General features: G+C 44.0%; 1 pseudogene; it reads right to left on the bottom strand.

The window, feature by feature from the left end:
• Window positions 1-323: 323 nt before the first annotated feature.
• LOC145042050 (ethylene-responsive transcription factor 4 pseudogene) lies at window positions 324-1,391 on the bottom strand (annotated as a pseudogene).
• Window positions 1,392-24,200: the final 22,809 nt, after the last annotated feature.

Here is a 24,200-nt window from a genome sequence, read left to right as displayed (position 1 = left end):
ATAATTTTCGCATTTGTCAAGGGTAGTTATAAATTAATTCTCGCTTTATAAAAACAAAAGAAAATGTAAATTCTAAAAATTACGATCAAATACGATTTGGTCAAAAATATACAAGTCAAACAGAAAGGGCATTCAAGTCTTTTAGCATTTTTCTCACCCTAGTCTAAAAGTGAAACAAAAACGCAGCCGTAAGTGGGCGACAATAACATACGTGTCAATCATGCCGACACCAACAACTCAAATCTCGTGTGCCGTCCGTACAAAAATGGAACTGCCGGAAATTGAAACACTAGGAACATGAACATCACATATAGACCATCATCGGAAAAAAGTCACCGGAAATTCCATTGAACAAAAATTACATATTACACGACAAGACAAGCGTTTAACGAACAACAATTCGAGAAATTACTCTGCAAAGTTTCTCTACATGTCGCAAAAAAAAGGGAGATCTGGTTTTGTATTTACTGCCGACGGTGATGCTAATTGATCGGCGATACATGATCACCACCGCTAAACGACGTTGCCGTATTCCTACCCGGTTAAGTAAAAACGTAATATTCCTAATTACGGTTTCAGATTTACGAATTCAAGATGAATATGAATATCAAAATTCCACCGGCGGCGGAAAGTTGAGATCGATTGTCACGCCGACGCGTCGAGCTGGAGGCGACGGCTTCAAGTCAACCACTGATGATGACGCAGAGTCGTCGCTCTTCGCAACACTAGCAGACTGCCGGAAAATGACCGACGATCTGTCGCAATTGGAGATGTGACGAGCAGATGGTTTGGATCCTCCGTCGAAATAAAACATCTGGTTCGCCGGCGGAGAATAAAATCCGGCACCGGGGACGGTGGAAAACCGGGGTTGGTTATGATTATGGTGGTGGTGATGGCTGTAGGGAAACTGGACTACGAAGGGAGGAGGGCTACCGTACGACAGGTTGAGATCCAAAAGCGGAACCACCGGTTCAGGGTCGCGACTCGACGATTCAACCGTACTGGTCTGACTCGGGCTACGCTGATTCGGACAAGTTTGTAGCTTCAACAAACCAAAATCATCATGTGTCGGAAAATTAGTCTTGGCTTTAGCACCACGAAACTCACGCGCCGCCGCGTCGTAAGCCCTAGCAGCCTCCTCCGCCGTATCAAAAGTTCCCAACCACACACGGCTTTTCTTCCCCGGATCACGGATCTCAGCGGCGTACCTCCCCCATGGCCGTTTCCTAACTCCTCTAAAATGCGGTTCTTTCGCACCAACACTAACACCAAGTCCGGCGGGGTGGCCGTTAGGTTTTCCGGCACCGGTGGACCGCTCTTTCGGCGCCATTAACGGAAAAATAAAAAGGTAATATTTGGAGAATGGAGGCAGTTTGGGGGAAGGAAAGGAGGGTGAAGGGTTGATTAAATAGGGCAGGGGTCAACGGATGGTTTGACTAAAAGGTGGGGCGGCAGCGTGTGGGGTTTCGTGGCGGAGATGAGGATGGGGGAATATTTTAATAATAAATATAAAATGAATACGGCGGTATATATATACGAGGATTATACGATATTATTAATTTATTGTTATTTATTATATCCAAATGCGGCTTAAAGTGAAATTGTATGCACACCCGCAAATTCAGGGTTGTTGGAACGCACGCGCTTTGTGTGGATCGTTTTCAAAAGGAGAAATGTTTGTTAGTGAAGTATATGTTACCAAATGAGGGTCATTTTCATTTGTGTGAAGATATAAGTTAGTGAAGTTTTTTACCACATGCACCCATTTTCATTTATTTGATTGTGTTATATGAATCCAACGTGAACACCGTAATAACTAATAATAATTTGTAATAACTAACATTTTGTAACATGTGAATATTGGTTTTTTTTATTTTTGTAAATAATTTAAAAAGGTTGGTTTTATTCTTAATCCAACTTTTAATACTTAATAATTGCTATGAATTTTAATATATCGTTAAGACTCTCTTGGTTTTATCTACATAATAATATATAAAAATTTGTTTGAATGCAATGTCTATAAGAAGAGCAAATTTTCGGTTTAAAAAATATTTTTTTCATGTATTGTTCAAAAAATATATTTTTTTATATCATTCTAAGTTATGTTTTTTACATTTCTACTGATGAAATATAAAGCTCAACAAACATTTAAATCGATAAAAAAATAAATAAAAAAATATCATTTTCGCTGGACCATAAGTATCATTTTCATTGGACCTTCAATATCATTCGTTTTCGAAACTATTTATATAGTTGTAATCGTCATAAAATACTGAATTCTACGATAAATTCATCTTAATATAAAAATCATTGAAATACAAAACTCGTCCAAATTTAATAATTTATTATTAAATATTTTTTTTATCTTTTCATTTATAATTAATTTGTTGGTTAAGTTAGATTTTCTATCACAGTTTTTAGTACGTAATACTATGTATAAATCCAAATATATTATTAAGATGGTAACAATTTTATTTTCGGTATGTAATTTATTCTGGTTTTATTTTTTTATTTTTTTATTTTTGAAATCTGAAAATTAAGAATCTGGAATCCGTTGTAAAAGACATAAGACGCTTTTTATAGGGCGCGGGGCGACCTGACCTATGGGCTGCATATCTTTTTAGGATCTTGGGGGGGTGGGGGGGTATTTAAGCATCATTAACCCCTAGGATCTGGATGCTTATCACCTGAAATAGTTAAACACTGGGAGGGATAAGCGAGTAATGCTTAGTGAGTTCAATAATAGATACAATATAACGTTATGTCATATATATATATATATATATATATATATATATATATATATATATATATATATAACAATATGACAGGAACAAAAGAAACAAAGGAAAACAAATTCAGGGCTCGACAGTACATTCAGCACGGGTGTGCGAGTTATCTAGCGTATGTGGTGGATACGCGAGTCAGAGATCATATTTCAGTTGCAAAGGTTCTGGTGGTCAGGGTGTTTGCTGACGTGTTCCCATAGGAGTTACCAGGAATACCTCAAGAGAGGCAGGTCTAGTTTAGGATCGACCTAGTTCCAGGTGCGGCCCCTGTCGCCAGGCGTCGTACCGGTTGGCACCACCAGAGATGCAGGAGCTGTCATCATAGCTGCAGGAACTGCTGGGCAAGCAGTTCATTCGGCCGAGCAGTTCTCCGTGGGGAGCATTAATTCTCTTCGTCATAAAGAAGGATGGTTCACACCGGATGTGCATTGATTACCGGGAGTTGAACAAGCTGACGGTGAAGAACCATTATCCACTCCCAAGGATATATGAGATTTTCGATTAGTTACAGGGGGCATCTTCGTTCTCCAAGATAAACATGAGATACAGGTATCATCAGGTCAAGGTTAGGGAGGCGGACTTGGAGAATACCATGTTTTGGATTCGTTATAGACATTACGAGTTTGTGGTGATGCTGTTTTGGCTCACCAATGTGCTTGTAGTATTTATGAACCTAATGAATCGGGTCTTCAGACTGATGCTCGATTGCTCAGTCATTGTATTCATAGACGATATATTGGTATACTCCAAGACCCGAGAGCAACATGAGGTGCATCTACGGGATTTATTGGAGTTTTGAGGCGAGAATGGCTATATGCCAAGTTCTCAAAGTGTGAGTTTTGGTTACGAGAGGTCCAATTACTAGTACACCTTGTTAACCAGGAGGGGATTTTGGTCGATCCGGCCAAAATCGAGGCGGTTATGCAGTGGGAGTTTCCGAAATATCCCTCGGATATCAGGAGCTTTCTGGGATAGGCAGGGTACTACCGAAGATTCATACAGGATTTCTCCAAGATTGCAGTACCCCTCACTAGTCTGATGAGGAAGGGGTGGATTTCCGGTAGGGGCCCAAGCAGCAGAGGGCATTTGAGACCCTCTGACAGCGATTATGCGAGGCTTTAGTATTAACTCTTCCGGAGGGAGTCGAGGATTTTGTGATGTTCTGTGATGCATCCATCACGGGACTAGGAGCGGTCCTCATGCAGAGATAACAGGAGATAGCCTACGCATCTCGGCAGATGAAGGCGCACTAGACGAGATACCCTACTCATGATCTGGAGTTGGGAGCGGTGGTATTCGCTCTCAAGATTTGGAGACATTAACTCTATGGGGTCCGTTGTACCATATACACGGATCACAAGAGCCTGAGACACATCATGGATCAATCGAACCTGAACATGAGACAGCGTAGGTGGCTAGATATGGTCAAGGACTACGACAATGAGATCCTTTACTAACCAAGTAAAGAGAATGTGGTGGTGGACACTCTGAGCTGCAAGTTAACTGGATCTTCCACTTCGGCAATATGTATGAGGATAGCAGTGGATTATCCACTCGTGGGCTTAATTAGAGAGGATCATGCTGAGGGCATGCGACCAGAGAACTAGAAATTAGAGAGGATCAGGGGCGAGAACACCCGATTTGTGTAGGATAACCAGGGATTGTTGACCCGATGCGGTCTGTTATGGGTCTCGATGTCTGTTGGGGTCAGACATATAGTTATGGAGGAGGATCATAAGTATCACTTCTCTACTCACCCGAGAGCCACTAAGAAATCGCTTGGTACTTTTCTATTCACCCGGGGTCAGACATATAGTTATGGTGGCCATACATGAAGCAAGAAATCGCTTGGTACGTCAATAGGTGCTTGACCTGCAGGATGGTCAAGGCCGAGTATCAGAGGTCGCATGGCAAGCTGCAACCTCTATAGATTCCCATGTGGAAATGGGAACACATCACGATGGACTTCATTACCAAGTTGCCAAGGACGGCGAAGGGACTTAATGCTATATGGGTCATCGTGGATCGATTGATCAAGAGTGCCCATTTCTTGCACATACGGGAGAGCTCATCAGTCGAGAAGCTATCCGATGTTTATGTCCGCGAGATCGTTGCTTGCCATAGAGTTCTAGTCTCTATTGTTTTTTACATTAATGTTAGGTTCACTTCCCGCTTCTAGTAGAAGTTCCACGAGGAGTTGGGCACGTGGCTGCACTTTAGTACAACTTATCATCCACAGACCGACATCCAGAGTGAGCGGACCATACAGACCCTCGAGGACATATTGAGGGCTTGTGCCATCGACTTCGGTGGGAGCTGGGATTCCCACCTACCCCTTGCAGAGTTCGCCTAAAACAAAAACTATCATTCCAGCATTAGCACCCCACCTTTTGAGCTGTTGTACGGGAGGAGATGTCACACCCCGATCTGTTGGGGTGAGGTTAGTCACAATGTGATGGGACGGACAGAGGAAATCTTGCAAACTACCGAGAAGATTCGGCAGACTAGATTAGGGGTGAGCAAAAACCGAACCGACTAAAGAAAAACTGACAAAACCGCAATAAACCGCAACCGAAAAACTGAAACCGATACAAAAACCAATGGTGCAGATTTAATTTTTGCAAAAACCGAAGGTCAACGGTGCGGTGCGGTTTCTATCCTAAAAACCGGTCCATCAAAACCGAACCGCACCGCAAGCGTGTATAGTAATAAATCAATCAATGTATATTATATACATTCTATTTAAAATAGTTATAAACGATAATATATTTATTATATGTTTATTTTGTGTTTGTATAAAACTATATGGGGTGCAAAAAAAATGTTCTATTGTTAGCCAAACATACTAATCGATTACATGTAATAAGCTTGTAACAAATTAACTCAAAATCAACCAACCTTCAATCATTAATTAGTTTGTGAGAGTGGTCACAATTTGTATTTAAAGTGACTTACAATTTTTGATTATGTAATTTTGTTATGAACTGAAAATGAATGTATTAAAAAAATAGCACAATACAAGCTTATATTCACATGGTTTTCAGTTCTTACAGTTTTAAAAAACCGCACAAAAAAACATAAAAAAAATTGCACCAAATTCTTAACATGGTTTAAAAACCGAAACCGCACCGATACAAACCGAAACCGCATTTAAAAACTGAAAAACCGAACCATTGCAAAACCGCACCCAACGGTTTTAAGAATAAAAAAACCGCACCATGCGGTTTGCGGTTCGGTTTGATCTGAAAATCGCACCAAACCGCACCCACTAGACTAGATAGCCATTGCAGACCGCTCAGAGTCGACAGAAGAGCTACGCCGACTAACGCCAATCTGAGTTAGAGTTTTTAGGTCGGTGACATGGTACTCATGAAGGTCTCGCCTTGGAAGGGTATGATCCGCTTCAGGAAGAGGGGAAAATTAGGTCCCCGGTATATCGGGTCGTTCAGGATCATTGCCAGGGTTGGTAAGGTGGCATAAAGACTAGAGCTACCGGAGGAGTTTAGGCAGATCCACAACACTTTCCACATGTCACAGTTGCGAAAGTGCGTATTAGATGAGGAGGCGGTGGTGTCCTTGGATGACATATAGGTCGAAGAGCGCTTGAATTACGTGGAGAGTCCGATAGCCATTCTTGAGAGGAAGGTAAAGGTTCTGAGGAACAAGGAAGTACCTCTAGTAAAGCTACAGTGAGAGCACAAGAGAGGATCTGAGTAGACATGCGATCCGGAGGCTGAGATGTGGGAGCATTATCCGGAGTTGTTCACCGCAGCAGACTTCAAGGATGAAGTCTAGTTCAAGTGGTGGAGAATTAAAACACCCCGACTCTCAGGTATAAACTTTACTGATTTATTTTCATTTTTAAAGGTCTACTGGACGAGTTGGATGCCCTGACTCATTGAGTAGGAACGAATTTGGTCGCGTGTTTTAAGTGACCAAATCGATGAGTTGGAGGACACGACTCGAAGAGTTGGAGCTGCAGGATGAAACCCTAATTTCTAGGGTTTTACACCCTATTTAAAGGATCATTTGCCCCCGTAGCCACCCTTACAGCCCCTATTGAGTCCAGAAACCCTAAATCACTGTTACTCTTCATTTTATGTGATTTTAAGCTTTGAAGGTGGATTGTGGTAAGAAGAGCTTGAAGTACTAGAGCTTGGAACAAGAAGAGGCTGTGAATCTGAGTCCTACTTCATCTTAGCATCTTTTTGGAGGTAACAAGTCGTTACCTTGGCTTTTCATTAGCTAGATATTCTCCTTGTTATAATTAAGGCCAACTTTAGCATGTTTGGGGATTATTTTGGGTGTTGGGGTAAGATTTGAAGTTGTAACTTAAGACCTAGATTTCCCTAGGTCTCTATTGTCATAAAGGCATCAAATTTAGCAAGCCTTAGCCTTTCTCTATCCCTTAAACCGCTTATATACCATGGTTTTGATGAGTAGAGACTTGCATGCGTAAAGTTTGGAAGTTTACATGGCAAACGTGCCCTGGGAGGCTAGATCTACTGTTTGGAGCATTGGAGTAGCTTAGAATCACCTGGACATGGAATGGATTGCTTGAACTCAACAAGTCGGATAATCCAACTCGGCAAGTTGTGGAGGGTTTTCATGTTACTGGTTCTGCATGAACTCGGCGAGTCAGCATGACGACTCGATGAGTCAGTTAGGGGTTTCCCGATATTTGGACACACATGAACTCGGCGAGTCAACTAGGATCTTCATGATTTCTTCGAGTTCAGGAAGGGCTCAACTAGTCAGTGAATTGTACTCGATGAGTTGGGTCAACATGGACTATTGATCTTGAACGTTGGCTTTGACTTTGACAACTTTGACTTCTTCGGTTATTTTGGTAATTTGGGAATTTATGGAATCGGGTCATTGATGGGTGTAGGTGCCGTTGTGGGAACTGTAATTAGAGGAGGTTGATATTATCTTCCTGAGCTACTTGAGAGGTGAGTTGTCCTCACTATACTCAATGGTCGAAGGCACCAAGGCCGGCCCTTTTGGATTGTTATCCTGATATTTATGCTAGTATGATCTGTGAGATCAGTATCCTAGCAGATAGGATGGTATTATGCTATGATGATTTGTTAGATCAGTATCCTGGTAGATAGGATGTTATTATGTTGTTATGACCCATTAGATCAGTTTGTCTACCTATAGACTGTTATGTGATTATCTGTTATATGTGCACATGTTTAATTGGTGGTTGAGGCTTATCATGAAACATCCCAAATATCACGACTAAAATTTTCTTTTGAAAGCATTACTATAACCATATTCATAAAAAAACCGTAACATAAATCATAACATAATTTCGTAGCATTAATTCGAAATACAACTTATTATCAGAGTAGAACATCCCAGACTAGCTGACTATGGTGTGTGCACTGCAATCTTTCCGAGCTCCTCTTTTGAAAACTGAGTACCTGAAACCAAAAACTGAAACTGTAAGCACGAAGCTTAGTGAGCTCCCCCAAACTACCACATACCATACAATAACATATAAAGCACATACCGGGCCTTGCCCACTGCATCGGACCGAGGTCCGGACTAACTGGGGCCTTGCCCCCTGCATCGGACCGAAGTCCGGAAACTGACTGGGACCTTGTACCCTACATCGGACCGAAGTCCGGACTAACTGGGGCCTTGCCCCCTGCATCGGACCGAAGTCCGGAAACTGACTGAACATAGCATAGCATAACATATGAACTAGCATGTACACATATACTGCATACTGCATCGGGTCGTAGCCCGGAACACGTAACACATAACACATAACACATAGCACATAAATCCTGTCTGAGCCACGAAGGCATCAAACATACTAACTACTGCATCGGACCGAAGTCCGGAAACTACTGCTAACTGAACGGGCCGACATTGTGGCCTTAGACCCGTTTCTACAGGAAGGAAACTCACCTGAACTGAATTCTGCTGGTAACCCTCAGACTGGTAACCAACCACCGTCTGAAACGCTGCTCCTCTAACTCTCCGAGCTATCAATAACAAAGCAACACTTAGCCTGACAGACCTCTAACCGTCAACTAACTCAACTCTGAACAAAGTCAAAGTCCTGGCCAAAGTCAACCTTCCATGTTGACCCTACTCGTCGAGTCAGTCTACTGACTCGCCGAGTTCACTGATTTCCGAGTTCTGTCCTGTCCAACTCACTGAGTCCCCACTCAACTCACTAAACTGAGCCTTGACTCGAAGGGTTTGGGGTTTTCCGACTTGACTCGCCGAGTCCAAGGAAATCTTCAACAGACTCGCCGAGTTGTTCATCCAAATCGTCGAGTTCGCCTCCATCTTCATACTACTCGTCGAGTCCCTCAAATGACTCGCCGAGTCTATTCAGTCCTTAATCCATGTAGTGGCTTTTCGAGCCAAACAGGGCTTCCAACTCATAGATCCATACTTCTAGGGCCTATCCCTCACGTAAAGTGGCAAACTTTACGTGTAGATCAAGAGATCTAGGCTTAAAACAATCCAAACTAGGGTTTAAGACAAAGAGGCTTCACTATCAACCCAAGAACAGATGCTTTATGACTTTCTAGGCCAAGATACACTCATATCTGAAGTAGTAACTTCAGATCTAGGCTTCTAACTCGAATTAGTTTCTTAAGCATGGCATAAAAGCTCCAAATCTCATAGCCAAGGTTGATGTATTAAACAAAAGAGGGAAGGTAACGATATATTACCTTTAAATGCTCAGAAATACTCCACCAACTCTGGATCCAAGGCCCCCTTCTTGCTCCACAATGACTATCCTCTCTCTCAAGCTCCAAAGAGCTTCACCAAGGGTTAGATCTTGCTCCAAAACGACTATGGCGGCTAGGGTTTATTGTTCTGTGCTAGAGAGGCAGTAAAGGAACCCTAGGGGAGAGAATGAGACGTTTAAATAAGCTCCAAGTCCCGGATTTAGGGTTTTCCTTGCCCAGACCAGACTCGCCGAGTCACTTTGCTCGACTCGCCGAGTCGGTCGCTTACACCTTGACCCGGATCCCGCTCGGACTCGCTGAGGCTCTCCATAGAATTGGGGTTTTCTTTCTTTTCTTGGCTTTCCAGACTTTGGGTGTTACATATCAGCTTTGTGCGAAAGCCAATAGACTTGGGCATTCCAGCCTGATGTTTTTGGGTCGTGAGTATTCATCCCGAGGATGATTGGACCCATAGTAGGTTGTCATTCCAACCAGATGGCTGAGGGCCTGGGGTATTCCAACCCGATGGTTGACTGGACCCATAGTATGATGTTTGTGATTATATGTATATTGTTGTGGGTATGGGTATTTTGGGGGAACTCACTAAGCTTTGGGTTTACAGTTTTAGTTTTGGTTTCAGGTACCTCAGATGATCGCAGGAAGGCAAAGGCGTGATCGTACAGCTCCTCACATTTTATGACTATGTATCTGGGATACTTTGATATAGAACTGTTTTGAAAACAAATTTGTAATAACTGTTGGTTTCTCAATTTTTGTAAAAGTTTAAATTTGACATGATTTTTGATGGACGTTATTTTGGTGCTTCTAGTAGTACGTGACTTATACTATGGCGGATCACATGAATCCATATGCTAATCAGAATACACATCATACTATAGTGCTCCCTAGTCTTTCCTAGGAACTCTTATCTCACTTGTTTCTACATTACAAAGAACCTATACCAACGCCATTGGTTGCCTTATGCATGAAAATTATACACAATACTAGATTTAATAGATTGTCGAATAAATGATTCTACCCTAAGCCAACAACCAAACATGGAACATGAAATAAATCTAAATCAATCTTTCTAAGGCTATATGATCCTAATTGTTTGTAATTTTTAAACATACTCTTAGAAATTAACTTTGTCAAGACTCCAAGTAGCATAAAACATTTAATTCCTCCTAGGCTATTAGGCATCACATACCAAACAATTATATCATGAAATTCCATAAGGAATCTTTAGCCTTATTCTAGCATGCAACTCACATAATAGCACACCAAAGAATAATACTCATGTTTGGGTATTTTGAGAATCACTTACCTAAGCTCGGCTGATTGCACACATCACTCTTTTCTCTGTAAAATATATTTTTAGACAATTTGTTTTTCTTACAAAAAGATTTATCAACTCCTCAGTTCAAGTTCAGACATACCCAAGGCTCTGATACTAAATTGAAACATCCCCCAAAATACAGATAAAAATTTCATTTTTAAAACACCCAATATTATACAACCAATTGTTCCACAATCAAACCCGATAAAAATATCATAAACATTAGGGTAACTCAAATATGCAGAAGAAAATCAAGGGGATGATGTGCGATTATGTCGGGCCCTTTCCTTTGGAGCTATATGTACCAGAAACATTTATACCACAAAACCATAAGCGTGAAGCTTAGTGAGTTCCCCAAAATACCACGTATCATACATAACATTGGGCCCCACTCATCATAACGGACCCTGACCATATAATGTGACCCACCCACATAACAGCCCCCGCCAACATAACGGGTCACGTCCAATGTAACGGGCCCCGACCAGCATACAAATGGTCCCCGCCCAACACATAATGCAAGAGTCACAAAAGCATCTAGCATCCTACATAGTACATTGAGAAAATTCACCTCATAATGTGGTCAACAAAAATCTATTCACACAGCCTAGAAGTGAGTACTACACACCACCTACCGAATCACACAAGGTAAACCCTTACTCTACCTTATAAAACTAGTATTTTACTAGAATTCATACAGGGTTAAAAGTTAATGGTCAAAGTCAATGGCAAATGACCTCTATGTCGTGGCCATCCTTTGGTTGCGTCATGGGAACTTATAAAAAAAACATTCCTAATTTTCAATTTCTTCACATCATGACACACAACTCGTCATGTCGTGGGAACGACCTGAAAATAACTTATTTTACCAAACTCTTAATCAGTTAAGTCCTTAGTCCATACTTTCCATAAGATTTCTAGCGGCTCAAATGGATCTCAAAATCCAAACATTATAGACATGCATGCTCTATACATGTGCTTCCCCAAACTAGGTCAAAATTTGTGAAAAAGGACCTAAAACTCATACATGATTACCAAAACTTATTCTCATCCTAGATCCATAAGATATAATATCCAAGCGACTATGGAGAGACATAAATTTGCAAAATTTATCTCTTATAACCATTCAAACTCCATCTACGAGGCAAATCATGAAACTAAAACTAAATCTAAGAAGAGAACCTCAAAAAGGTGGAAGCTTAAGGACTTACAATGAGTCCATAAGATGTATACAAGAATGGAAATGGATTCTTTTTTGGATCTAGGCACCAAACTCTTTTCTTCTTCCTTTAAGAACACCACAACATGCCAAAATGAGATCCAAAAGCTACAAAGAGGTTAGGGCTTGCTCAAGGGAATGATTAGGAGGTGATGGATACTGAGGGTGGAGGAAACCCTAGCCATCACTTCCTTTAAATAGGGTCTGAGCTCGGAAAATTAGGGGTTCCCAAGCCCATATGCTGCATCATGACCATATAGCGTCATACCATGACATCTAAATGAGATACACGACTTAAATGGGCCATGCCACATCATTGTGATACCTCGACCACGTCGTAGACAACCAAAAACTCATAAATTACTTGAAAATTCATACTTCAAACATCCGGATGTTACAACTCTCCCCCATTTGAATTAGAATTCGTCCTCAAACTCCGATGTTGGAAATTTCTTGGTGTAATGCTCCCTGATCTCCTCCTTGAGTTCCCAAGTCCACTGTGAAACCATATAGTGTTGCCACTTCACCTTCATGAAGCTCATCACCTTGTTTCGCGAGTTCTCCGTCTATATGTCAAGGATTGCCAACTGGTCTCCTTACATAATTCAGGCACTCATCAGTATGAAGGTCATCCGAGGGAACTATTGTAGAATCATTAGCTAAACACTTCTACAAATGGGAGACATGAAAGGTGTTGTAAATGTGGCTAAGCTCAGAAGTTAAATCCAATTGGTATGCAAGTTTTCCCTCCCTGGCGATAACCCTGAAAGGACCCATGTATATGCGGCCCAACTTGTCCCGTTTCATAGTGTAACAACGTAAAATTTCCAATTTAATTTTTCATTTTCAAACCACAAAATGTATAACATATCAAAATCTCATATCCATAACAACAGTGTTTTCAAAACAAATCCCAGGATCTCTCTAACATGAACTCCATCGGTGTGGGTGTGTACAAGTCAAGCCTTCGCCTTCCCACAGTCCCCACTGGTACATGAGACATCAAACACAACAACTGTAAGCATAAATGCTTAGTGAGTTCCCCAAAATACCACATACCACAAATACGCCACTCAAGGATAAACCCGACCCTACGGTCAAGATGTCTCAGCGGAACCCTCCAGTCCCGCAGCTCGTCGGACCCTCCGGTCCAGTCATAGCTCGTTGGGCCCTCCGGCCCGGTCAGAATCGTTGGACCCTCTGGCCCGGTCTATATAACCATACAACATACAAATAACACATAGCATGAAATCTATAAGACAACACATAAACTCATACATAGCACATGAGACCCTCTGGTTAACTCGAAATACCTACTCAAGGTAATGAATAGTGAGAAGACTCACCTTGCGTATCTCGGTAACTCGTAAATCTCATAACTACTAGTGCTCGATCTCCCGAGCTATTGTCCTCCTACAACACAAGCATATCTCTACTTAATACCACATTGACCCTGGATGACTAACACTATAAAGTCAAACTAGTCAACTCTGGTCAACGGTCAATGGTTAACGGTTGACCCGACTCGCCGAGTCTGGTGTAGACTCGTCGAGTCCCTACGGGAACCCGATCCCTCTGAATCTCCTCCAACTCACCGAGTCACTCCCCCGACTCGGTTACTCAGCCCCTGGTTCGTAATCACTAAACAACCCGCACCAACTCGCCGAGTCTGGGAGTGGACTCGGTGAGTGCATTCCATGCACAACCCCAAACGACCTTCTGAGGTCAGATCCATTCTACTAACTCATAGATCCAGTGCCCTTAAGCAAAGAAGAATTCGAAATGGTACCTCATTTGTGATGTCCTGGACCTCAGTTCTTCAAGAATCCACCCCTCTCTTGCTTCCTCTTGGCTAGATCTCATCTTCCCTTGCTAGACAATAACTCCAAGATCAATAATGGCTCCTTCCCTCACTTGAATCACTCAAATGCTCTAGGATCTCACTCTGGGGACTGATGAGCGCAAATGATGGCCATAAGGCCCTTTAAATAGGCCTCAAACCCGAGAAATTAGGGTTTCATTAAACAGCGCAGACTCGCCGAGTCCACCAAGGCGACTCGCCGAGTCCGGGCATCAATCCGGGTGAAAAATCGCGTCTCAACTCGGCAAGTCTACGCACCAACTCGCCGAGTCCTTCCATAAAACTCAAAATAAAAAGAATAATTAATATACTTGAAATCCCGGATGTTACAATTCTCCCCACTAGAATCCGACTTCGCCCTCGAAGTCTCATTCCTGAAATAACTCTGGATGCTGCTCCCGCATCTCCCGCTCCGGTTCCCAGGTCAATTCGGATCCCTTCCGATGCTGCCACTGTACCTGTACCAGAGGCACTTCCTTGTTCCTTAGAACCTTGATCTTCTGATCCACAATCGCAATTGGTCTCTCCGTGTAGTTCAGGCTCGCATCCACCTGAATGTCCTCTAACGGCACCACTGCCGACTCGTCGGCAATACATTTCCTCAACTGCGAGAAATGAAAGGTATCATGGATCTGCCCTAACTCAGCAGGTAGATCCAACTGGTAGGCTACCCTGTCTACCCTAGCAATTACCCTGAAGGGTCCAATATACCGGGGTCCCAACTTGCCCCTCTTCCTGAATCGTATCACTCCTTTCTAAGGAGAGACCTTTAGGAGCACAAGGTCACCAACCTGGAACTCGAGCTCGGACCGACGCCTGTCCGCATAACTCTTCTGGCGACTCTGCGCGGTCAACAACCTCTGCCTGACCTGCTGAATCTACTCGGTCGTCTGGAGTACAATCTCCGTGCTACCCATCACCCGCTGCCCCACCTCTCCCCAGCAGATGGGGGTGCGACACCTCCGCCCATACAACAGCTCAAAGGGTGGCATACCAATGCTCGAATGATGGCTATTGTTGTACGAAAACTCTTCTAAAGGTAGAGAGGTGTCCCAGCTCCCTCCAAAATCCAAAACACATGCTCGGAGCATATCCTCAAGCGTCTGAATCGTCCGCTCGCTCTGTCCGTCCGTCTGCGGGTGGTATGCGGTACTAAAATGCAGTCTCGTACCTAACTCGTCATGAAACTTCTTCCAAAACCTGGAAGTAAAACGCACATCCCGATCTGAAACAATCAACATCGGAACCCCATGCCGCGATACCACCTCTCTCACATATAATTCCGCCAACTTCTCCGCAGAAGAGATCTCGCTGATGGCTAGAAAATGAGCGCTCTTCGTCAGTCTATCCACGATCACCCAAATCGCATCAGCTCCCCTCGCAGTCCGTGGCAATTTGGTGATAAATTCCATGGTAATCTGTTCCCACTTCCATTCGGGTATCTCCAGCGACTGCAATTTGCCGTGCGGACGCTGGTGCTCGGCCTTAACCTGACGACAAGTCAGGCACCTCTCGACGAACCATGCAACATCCCTCTTCATACAGGGCCACCAATACTCTTTCCTTAGGTCCAATTACATCTTAGTAGCCCCGGGGTGAATTGAAAATTTCGATCGATGCGCTTCCTCCATCAAGATAATACGCACACCGCCCACAAACGGTACCCAAATCCGACCCTGAAAAGTCATCAGTCCCCGACCATCCGTAACGAATTCCGATACCTGACCGACAACCCGCTCCCTCTTCTGATTTTCTGATCTTGCAGCCTCAGCCTGAGCCCCTCGGATGGTGTCCAAAATCGGGGTCATCACCGTCAACCTCAAACAGATATCTCGCATCAGGGCACCCTCTGCCTTACGATTCATGGTGTCGGCTACCACATTAGCCTTGCCCGGGTGGTACAGGATCTCGCAATCATAATCCTTTACCACATCCAGCCATCTCCTCTGACGCATATTTAGATTTGGCTGATCCATCAAGTACTTCAAGCTCTTGTGGTCTGTGTATATCGTACACCGAACCCCATACAGATAGTGACGCCAGATCTTGAGGGCGAAAACCACAGCCCCCAAATCCAGATCATGGGTGGGATATCTCATCTCATGAGGCTTTAACTGCCTCGATGCATACGCGATCACATGCCCTCTCTACATCAACACCGCTCCCAACCCTGATATTGATGCATCACAGTACACCACGAAATCCTCCATCCCTTCCGGTAATGCAAGCACGGGAGCTTCGCACAATCTCTGGCGAAGGGTCTCAAATGAGGTCTGCTGCTCCGGACCCCATGAGAAAGTAACACCCTTCCGGGTTAAGTTGGTAAGTGGCACAACAATTTTGAAGAAATCCCTGATAAATCTCCGATAATAGCCTGCCAGCCCTAAGAAGCTCCGGATCTCCGTAGGTGACCTCGGCACCTCCCAACTCATCACAGCCTCGATCTTGGTCGGGTCAACCAATATCCCATTCTGGTTAACGAGATGCCCTAAGAACTGGACCTCCCGTAACCAAAAATTGTACTTAGAGGATTCGGCGAATAGATTCTCCGATCTAAGAACTCTGAGGAGCTCTCTTAAATGCTTCTCGTGCTGCTCTCTGGTCCTCGAATACACCAGGATGTCATCAATGAATACAATTACCGATCGATCCTACATCGGCCTACACACCCTGTTCATGAGGTCCATGAATGCCGCGGGTGCATTGGTGAGCCCGAATGGCATCACCACGACCTCGTAATGCCCGTAACGAGTCCTAAACGCCGTTTTATGGATATCCTCATCCTTAACTCTCATCTGGTGATATCCCGACCTCAGGTCTATCTTGGAGAACCAAGACGCCCCCTGCAACTGATTAAATAGATCATCTATCCTCGGTAGTGGATAACGGTTCTTTACCGTCAACTTGTTCAGCTCCCGTTCATCAATGCACATTTGGTGTGAACCATCCTTGTTCTTGACAAAAAGGATCAGCGCTCCCCAGGGAGAGCTACTGGGACGGATGAACCCTTTCCCCAACAGCTCCTGCAGCTGTGAGGATAACTCCTACATCTCTGGCGGCGCTAGGCGATATGGCGCCTAAGCGATAGGCGCGGCCCCGGGAATCAAATCGATACGAAACTCCACTTGCCTCTCGGGAGGTACGCCCGGAAACTCCTCGGGGAACACGTCCCGGAACTCACGCACTATCGGCACATCATCCACTGAACTTGGCCTCCCAACAGCCTCTCGTACATCCGTCACATAGGCCACGAATCCCTTGCAGCCCTACTGCAAGCTCCGCCTCGCCCTGGCAGCCGAACAGAATACCGAACCACCACGAGCCCCCTCACCATAAACTGTCAGCACTCCCCCACTAGGATCTTGGATCATCACCAACTGACGCTCGTAATCTATGACAGCCCCGAAACGGCTCAACCAATCCATGCCTACTATAACACAAACATCCTTCATGGAAATCGGTATCAAATCAATCGGAAACTCCACTCCGAAGATCTCCAGTACGCATCCACGTATCACCTCAGTAGCACATACCGCACGCTCATCGGCTATGGAAACCTCCAGAGGTCGACTCAACGCCTCCCTCGGAATACTAATGTGCCGACTAAAAGTCACAGATACGAACGACCGACTCGCACCCGAGTCAAACAACACTAATGTAGGTACAGAATTCACAAGAAACGTACCTACGCATAACATATAATCATCACAATATAAACTCAGCATAAATAAATAAAGAATATGTACCTGCCACGACGTCAGGTGCTGCGTGGACCTCTTCCGCTGTCAACTGAAAGGCTCTCCCCTAGCCTTCGGTGTTTCGGCCTTTGCTGGCCGGCTCTCAGTAGCTCGAACTGCAGGTACGGATCCCTGCACTGTCCTTTGAAGCTGGGGGCACTCGGCCTTCCGATGGCCAGTTTGGTTGCAATGGAAGCAAACCGAGAACCCCTTAGGACAATCCCTCGCGAAATGCCCTTCCTTCCCACACTTGTAGCATACCCCAGACTTGCATGACCCATCATGGCTCTTGCCGCACTTCCTACAAGTACGGACCCTCGAACTACTCGTCCTCGATTCAGCGGGCTTTGCCCGCTTAGCGGCTGGCTGCGACTGTGCCGGTCGCCGATCACCCCTCTGAGAATCGGCTTCCTCCCTCGCCTGCGTCTCAAGCTCAATCTCCCTCTTCCGGGCATTTTCCTGGAGCTCAGCAAATGTCCGGTAAGTCGAGTTCGCCACAAACTCACGAATGTCCCTCCTCAGTATACTCAGATATCGGCTCATGCGAGCCTGCTCAGTGGACACTTGTTCCGGGCAAAACAATGCCCGCTCATGAGACATCCTCGTAATCACTGTCACCGACTCAGTCCCCTGCTTGAGGGTTAGAAACTCCTAGGCTAAGCGTTCCCTCTACACCTAGGGAACATACTCGTCACGAAACATTGCAGTAAACCTCTCCCAGGTCACTGCAGTCAGCTCAGCTGTCGAATAGCTCGCGGTCACAAACTTCCACCAGTCCTTCGCCCCCAAGCGAAGCTGGTTGAGTGCAAACCGCACCCTCAAGTGATCCGGACACGAGCACGTATAGAAACACCTTTCCATGTCTGAGATCCACCTCATGGCGGCGATCGGATCCTGTGTACCATCGAACTCTGGTGGCTTCGTGTTGCTGAACTCTTGGTACAGCAACGAATCACCACCCTGGGGTCTCGCAGCAGCAACAGCTGTTGTGGCTGCAGCAACAGCAACATCAGTCAAAGCGGCATAACGCTCGTCAAACGTCTCGATCAGTGTGGTCTTAATAGACCCAAACATCTCTGGAATCTCGGCTCTGATGGCAGCAACCACCTCCTCATGGATGATCTGACGGATCTCCTCATCACTCACCCCACTGCCCTTGATGGTATGGCGTGTCCTGACCATGATCAATCTCTGAAATACAACATAAGAACTATTAGGGACACTTTCGAGCATACTCACACTCGAAAAATTAATCATCCTCAACTTCTGGTACCCCAAGGATTCTTACTTGGACAGCGCACCAATTCGGTGTCTTCAATAGTACGGGCCCAATACTATCGTCCACACTGAATCAATATACAACCCAAGTCCTCCTCCTAGGATCCCAAGTCGTAAATACTCTACTCTCGCTATGCATTGGCTACCCTCAGTAGACCTCTCACGAGCTCCTCACTGCTACCTACTCACTCTCAAAGTATCTCATAGCAGCAGCAATCTCCTAGGCTAAAGCATCACAAATCAGGCCACTCTAGTCCTAATAGGAATACCTAGCATCTCTAGCATGCACAACATAATATCTGATAACTCATAACATATAATGTAAGGGTATTTCGGGGATTCACCGTCCGAGCACTGGCTGACCGTACACACCTTCCACTCTGCTTGGTTCCAAAACCTCCTTTTCTTTTTAGAAAATTTTAGTTTTGTTTGAAAATTTCTCAAATCCTCGGTTTGAGTTCAAATACGCCAGAAGGTGCATCCGAATCCCTCAAACCAAAGCTCTGATACCAACTTGTAACAACCTAAAATTTCCAATTTAATTTTTCATTTTCAAACCACAAAATGTATAACATATCAAAATCTTATATCGATAACAACAGTGTTTTCAAAACAAATCCCACGATCTCTCTAACATGAACTCCATCAGTGTGGGTGTGTACAAGTCAAGCCTTCGCCTTCCCACGGTCCTCGCTGGTACCTGAGACATCAAACACAACAACTATAAGCATAAATGCTTAGTGGGTTCCCCAAAATACCACATACCACAAATACGCCACTCAAGGTTAAACCCGACCCTCCAGTCAAGATGTCTCAGCAGGACCCTCCAGTCCCGCAGCTTGTCGGACCCTCCGGTCCAGTCATAGCTCGTTGGGCCCTCCGGCCCGGTCAGAATCGTTAGACCCTCCGGCCCGGTCTATATAACCATACAACATACAAATAACACATAGCATGAAATCTCTAAGACAACACATAAACTCATACATAGCACATGAGACCCTCTGGTCAACTCGAAATACCTACTCAAGGTAATGAATAGTGAGAAGACTCACCTCGCGTATCTTGGTAACTTGTAAATCTCATAACTACTAGTGCTCGATCTCCCGAGCTATCATCCTCCTACAACACAAGCATATATCTACATAATACCACCTTGACCCTGGCTGACTAACACTACAAAGTCAAACTAGTCAACTCTGGTCAACGGTCAACGGTTGACCCGACTCGTCGAGTCTGGCGTGGACCCGCCGAGTCCCTATGGGAACCCGATCCCTCTGAATCTCCTCCAACTCACCGAGTCACTCACCCGACTCGGTTACTCAGCCCCTGGTTCGTAATCACTAAACAACCCGCACCAACTCGCTGAGTCTGGGAGTGGACTTGGCGAGTGCATTCCATGCACAACCCCAAATGACCTTCTGAGGTTAGATCCACTCTACTAACTCATAGATCCAGTCCCCTTAAGCTTATTAACCACGTAAAATCCAAGTCTTGGTGTTCATTAAGCATCAAATAGCTCATTAATGGTGTTTTAGCCTCAAATACATTGATCCCAAACCAAAACCTCCATGGATGCATATAAAGCTTGGGCAAAGAGGTGCTCTGGACCTCTATGGGTCCAGATTCAGAGCCATAACTCGCCAAGGGACCATGAGGATACTATATCTAGCCACAAATGGGTTCAAAATCCCTAAATCTATATGAACATCACAATAACAAAGAAGAATTCGAAATGGTACCTCAGTTGTGATGTCCTGGACCTCAGTTCTTCAAGAATCCACCCCTCTCTTGCTTCCTCTTGGCTAGATCTCCTCTTCACTTTCTAGACAATAACTCCAAGATCAACAATGGCTCCTTCCCTCACTTGAATCACTCAAACGCTCTAGGATCTCACTCTGGGGACTGATGAGCGCAAATGACAGCCATAAGGCCCTTTAAATAGGCCTCAAACCCAAGAAATTAGGGTTTCATTAAACAGCGTAGACTCGCCGAGTCCGGGCATCAATCCGGGTGAAAAATCACGTCTCAACTCGGCGAGTCTACGCACCAACTCGTCGAGTCCTTCCATAAAACTCAAAATAAAAAGAATAATTAATATACCTGAAATCCTGGATGTTACACATAGATCGGATGATACCCTTCCAAGGTGACACCTTTAGAATCACAAAACTCGAGGACAGGACGTCACCAATTAGCATAACTCTTCTGGTGACTCTCTGTGTTCTGTAGTCAACCACACACCTATTGGGGTCCATCACTTCCTCCCATAATGCATATCAAAGGAAAGTTGATTAATACTAGCATGATAACTATTGTTGTATGATAAATCATCCAATGGAAGATAAGTATCCAAACTCCCACCAAAATCTAGCATACATGCCCTGAGCATATCTTCGAACTTCTGAATAGTCCGCCTACTCAATCTATCGGTATGGTGGTGGTATGATATGTTGAAATGCAGTTGAGTACCCAAATCCTCATGGAACTTCATCCATAACATAGAGATCAAACGAACATCACAATAGGAGATCACTGAAACTGGAACCCTATGACAAGCGACTACCTGCCCAATGTAGATGTCGACAACTTTCACGTAGGAAATGCTCTTCAAGATAGGGAAAAAATAAGCACTCTTGGTCAATCTATCGACAATGACTCAAATAGAATCAACCCCATTTTTCTTCCTTGGCATCTTCATAATGAAATCCATAGTGATATCCGCCCACTTCCACATAGGTATGGGTAAAGATTGCATCTTGTCGTGGGGTCACTAATGTTCGGCCTTGACTTTCCAGCAAGTCAGGTAACGCTCAACGTACCATGCGATATCCATCTTCATGCAGCACCACCAGTAGCTCAGTCTTAAATCCATATACATATTTGTGGCCCTTGGGTGGATTTAAAAATTTGAATTATGTGCTTCCTCCAACAATATCTGCCTGACCCCTCCAAAATCGAAACCCATACTCTACCACATTAAGTCAACAATCCTCGACTATCTCTAACAAATAACGGAATCTATCTATGGAATCTCTCTTCCTTCAAATTATACCTCTTCAACCCCTCTACTTACTCCTTCTTGAACAAATGAAACAATGACTATCCTTATACATAGATCTATTATGGAGTACTAACCACCTAGTGTTTCAAGGCAGCGGCCGCAACATTGGCTTTCCCCGAATAATACAAAATCTCATAGTTATAATCCTTCACCACATCCAACCATATGCATTGTCTCATATTCAGGTTAGACAAATCCATTAAATATCTCAAGCTCTTGTGGTCTGTCAAAATTATTCAATGAACCTTGTATAACTAATGCTGCCAAATCTTAAGGGCAAAAATCACAACCCCTAACTCCAAATCACGCATAGGATATTTCACCTCGTGAGGATTCAACTACCTCCAAACATAAGCAATCATGTGACCCCTATGCATTAGCAATACTCCAAATCCCATAATCAAACTATAACTATAAACCACAAAGTCATGTATACCCTCGGGAAAGGACAATACTAGGGCCTCATACAATATCTGCCTGAAAGTCTTAAATGTCGCCTGCTGCTCAAGCCCCCACCGAAAAGTAACATTCTTCTTTGTCAACTAGGTCAAAGGAACAATAATCTTGGAGAAGTCCTAGATAAATCTTCGGTAATAACATGCTAACCCAAGGAAACTATGAATCTCAGATGGTGACCTCAGAACCTCCCAGTAGATCATTACCTCCATCTTGATCGGATCGAAGAATATACCCTTCTGGTTAACAAGGTGCCCCAAGAAATGCACGTCGCACAACCAGAACTCACATTTAGAGAACTTGGCATAAAGTATCTCCTCCCTCTAAGTCACCAAAACCTCTCGCAAGTGTTCCTGATATTGCTCTATGGTCTTGTAATAGACCAAGATATCATCAATGAAAACAATCAATGACCGTTCCAACATCATTCTGGAAACCCGGTTCATGAGATCCATCAATGATGCTCGCACATTGATGAGACAAAATGGGATCACCATAAACTCGTAATATCTATAACAAATCCTGAAGGTCGTCTTCTGCAAATCCTCATCGTCGAATCTCATCTTATGATAACATAATCTCAAATCATCGTGGAAAACCAAGATGCACCCTGAAACTAGTCAAACAAGTCATCGATCCTCAGAAGTGGATAAAGGTTCTTCACCGTCAACTTTTTCAACTCTTTGTAGTGAATGCACATCCTATATGAAATGTCCTTCTTTATCATGAAAAGAATTAGTGCTCCCCATGGAGAACTAATGGTCCTGATGAATCCCTTATCTAACAGCTCTTGTAGTTGTGTAGACAACTTTTACATCTATGGAAGTGTTAAGCGATAATGTGCTTTGGCTATCGACACCGCACCCAAAATCAGATCAATCTAAAACGCAAGCCACCTCTCATAAGGCACTCCTGGAAAATCCTCGGGAAACACATTAGGATACTCCTAGTAATGGGCATGTCAAGCATAGTCTTCATATCCTCAACTCGTGTATCTATCATATAAGCCACAAATCTGGAGCACCCATGCTGAAGATGCCAGATAGTCGGTTCACACTGAGCACCCTCACCATGTCTAAGCAGGTCTCCCCCTACTTGGGGTTCGAACTCGCACTAGCCGACACTCACAATCAACGATAGCCCCATTGGGGATTAACTAGTCGATGCCCATAATAATTTAAGTCCCTTGCAGAGAAATAAGAACTAGATTTATTGAATAATTCTTGTGTAACAACTCGAGAACACTTAGATCACTCACAGTACGGTCATCTATAATCTCCACCTCCAACAGGTAATCCAAAACTCTCAGAGCATCACTAAACTTCTTGTTATGCAAAAGAGACACAAAAGATCGACTAGTGCCTGAATCGAAAAGAACTGAATAGTCGTACCATTTACTACAAACGTCCTTATACATAATCAGATAAAACATTAGCATAAACAATGAAAGTGGGAAAAGAGGTGTTAAATATACATACCGGTGACAACATATGATACTCCTCGGGCATCCTCGACCGATAACTACAAAGCTCTGATCTTCAATATAGGAGCCTATACCTTGCCCTCACGGACATCAATAATCCTCAGCATAGTTAGAGTAGGTTCCTTCGCCATCTTAGGCAACCAACGTTCTTATGGTCCGTCTGATTCCAATGGAAGCATATGAGTGCTCCCTGAGTGCAATCCCTGATGTAATGACCAGTTTGGACACAATTGAAGCAACTCCCTCCTTTTTCACAACAACTACCCACATGAGACC

Source organism: Lactuca saligna, chromosome 4, assembly GCF_052625555.1.
Source record: "Lactuca saligna cultivar CGN05327 chromosome 4, ASM5262555v1, whole genome shotgun sequence".
NCBI classification, from domain to species: domain Eukaryota; kingdom Viridiplantae; phylum Streptophyta; class Magnoliopsida; order Asterales; family Asteraceae; genus Lactuca; species Lactuca saligna.
Note: the sequence above shows the minus strand (reverse complement) of the source record. Positions and strands in the feature narration are given on the sequence as shown.